Below are 2657 nucleotides of genomic sequence, written 5' to 3'. Positions count from 1 at the left end.
AAGTGTTTTCAGTTTCTTTTGCAATATCCTTTCTAATGAAGCTTAGTATCAACCTGGCCTTTTATACCATAGTAGCATTCTGGGCCATAATTTTGGAAAATGATCTAAATTTCTTTCCTGAAATTTCAAGAAAAGTTTACATTCATTATCCTGGACTTGAAATTTCGATTGAACTTTCTTTTCTTTGTCTATATGGAAGATAATTAGCCAATATTCCCAATCATGTAGGCTATGCCTAACATAAATAAATAATTATGAGAAAACTTAAGAAATGTATTCTAAAAACAGAAAATTCTCCTTAAAAACAAAACCAGACAATTTGGTCTCAGTATTGCTACTCTCTATATTTATTTCCTATGTAAAAATTATATCTTAGTTTTCACTCACAAAATCCCTACATAACAGTTTCACCCCCATTATATCAAATGTGGGCCTGATTTGCTTCCCAACCACACGGCCAGGTAATTTATTTCATGGTGATGCCAATTAATTTAAAGTGAACTCATTTCATAACTGTGAAAAAGGTGGGATGTTGTCACAGCAGTAATCAATTATTATATGAATAAAGAGTCACACAGTCTAGTTTCCTCTTATTGTTTTGTCAGATTTGCCACTGCATTTTAATGGGCAATGATCAGGAATGAATATTAAGTGATAGCTTATTTACCTCGGCTATGCCTTTTGGAGAAATTTTGTATGTTCTGTATGAATACTACTTATAGAGTGTGTTGAAATATATAATGTCTATGTATAATTAATACTAATAAATGAACATAGTATGCTTCCAAATATAATAGAAAGTGGGAAAATAACATTTACTTAAAATGCATTTTGTTTAAAGAAATCACATTAGCCTTTTCTTTTAAGAAGCAAAACAGGGCTAGATAATTGGAAAAGAAAATATATATATATATATATGTCTCCAATGAAGTTTAATCAGTTTATTGGGTAGCCACTGAGTATTTATGATTTGTGTTATATCTAGAATACATTCAGCTATGAATATTTCTAAGAAACAAAAATTGCTTTATTCCATACACATTGTTTTCTTGGGTGATGATTGTTTAATTATTCCTGGAAGTTTCACATAAAACATAATTTCATTTATTTCTGTTTTCACANTGAATATTAATCTTTTATGATAACATAACATAATCCATGTAAAAGACCAAGAACACTGTAAGAGAGATTTAAACTGTTGGAGTTATGATTGACCTGCTAAAAATTTTCTTTTAAATTATTGTTTGCTGTCCAGTGATTCTCTAGATTCCTTCACAGGTTGGTTTGTTTGTTTTTAACCTAGAAGCAGTCTTTTAAAAGAGTAAATAAACCCTAACACTAGAATGTTAAAGATTGATTGAAATTTCAATCCATGAGCCTTGACTGTGTTTTAAACTAAATAATACAGAAACTACATCTGGGAAAATGGCTTTTAAGTGGTAGAAACTAGTGGAAATTAAATAGTATTATAATATAGTACCTTAAAGTAAATGTAGAACTTTGTTGAAAAATCTAAGGTTACATGTATATATGAATATACACATATATTTACTTAATGAACTCTGTTTCTGTTTAAAATTTTGTTTTTTGAAAATGTTAATGGCATATATCACCTGGCTATTTTCAGTCTATACAAGTTGTGTTTCATAATATCTCCATTTCAAAAGGAAATGAAAGCAGCATTAATCAAATCAGAAGATCTATTTTCTAAATCAATAACTTTGAAAAAAGAGGCTAAATATAAGTAAAACATACTTCTTTTCCACGATTAAAATGCAGTCATTAGCCCTGACATGTGAATGGACATTTCTTAACTCAAGTTTGAAGGACTATGACTATAAATGCCTAAGCACTCAATAACTACCATCTGACTAGTTGAGTTCTAAGAATTTCTCATTGAATTAACACCTCTGAAGTAGGCAATGTGGAAAGGCACAAAAGATTTTTAAAAGTCTTTCAAAAGTGCACAGTAAGCTAAAAAGACAGCATTTGGATAACAGCTCACAGTTCAACGTATTTTCACAGAAGAGAAGTAATTCTACTTTCACGTAAAATATACAACTAAACTACAGCATAAATGTTAATTGCAGGATAGTGTACGTGGATATAAATATTGGTAATTCATATCACTATATATCAATGTATAATTGTAAAGACAGGGACTAGTTAAACCAGAGTCAATAGAGACTTCACAAAGAGAAACTGTAAATTGATGTGTGAAAAAATGCAAAGAGAAGGAGAATTCTTCTTATGAGCAAAGCATGCAAAAGCATATGAAACCCCAGTCTAGTTGTGGAGTCAGTGCTCAGAATCTTACAGTAGTTGCCTGAATTCTTTACTTGAGAAAGGAGAAGAGTTCAGCTATTTAGAGCAAAAGGTACACCTGCTCCCCGATGTCTTCCGAATGCCTCACTAAATGCACCCTGGATCTTTGGGTTGATTAAGGAGAGAAGAATCTCCCTGGGAATGGGCTTTTAAACTAATTAACCCCAATCAGCAACATTGTCTACTCAATTATTTATGTCTCATTCATCACTGGAACCTATTTATGAAATGCGAACAAATTTTATTTAAAAAACATTTATTTTGAAATGTTTCTAAAATTGTTTCTTTCTTTAAATAAATATCCTTTGATAAATAGGAAAAAATTTCATGTC

The sequence above is a fragment of the Rhinopithecus bieti genome, unplaced genomic scaffold, assembly GCF_001698545.2.
Source record: "Rhinopithecus bieti isolate Rb0 unplaced genomic scaffold, ASM169854v2 scaffold_20206, whole genome shotgun sequence".
Lineage (NCBI taxonomy): Eukaryota > Metazoa > Chordata > Mammalia > Primates > Cercopithecidae > Rhinopithecus > Rhinopithecus bieti.
This window is presented reverse-complemented; position numbering follows the sequence as displayed.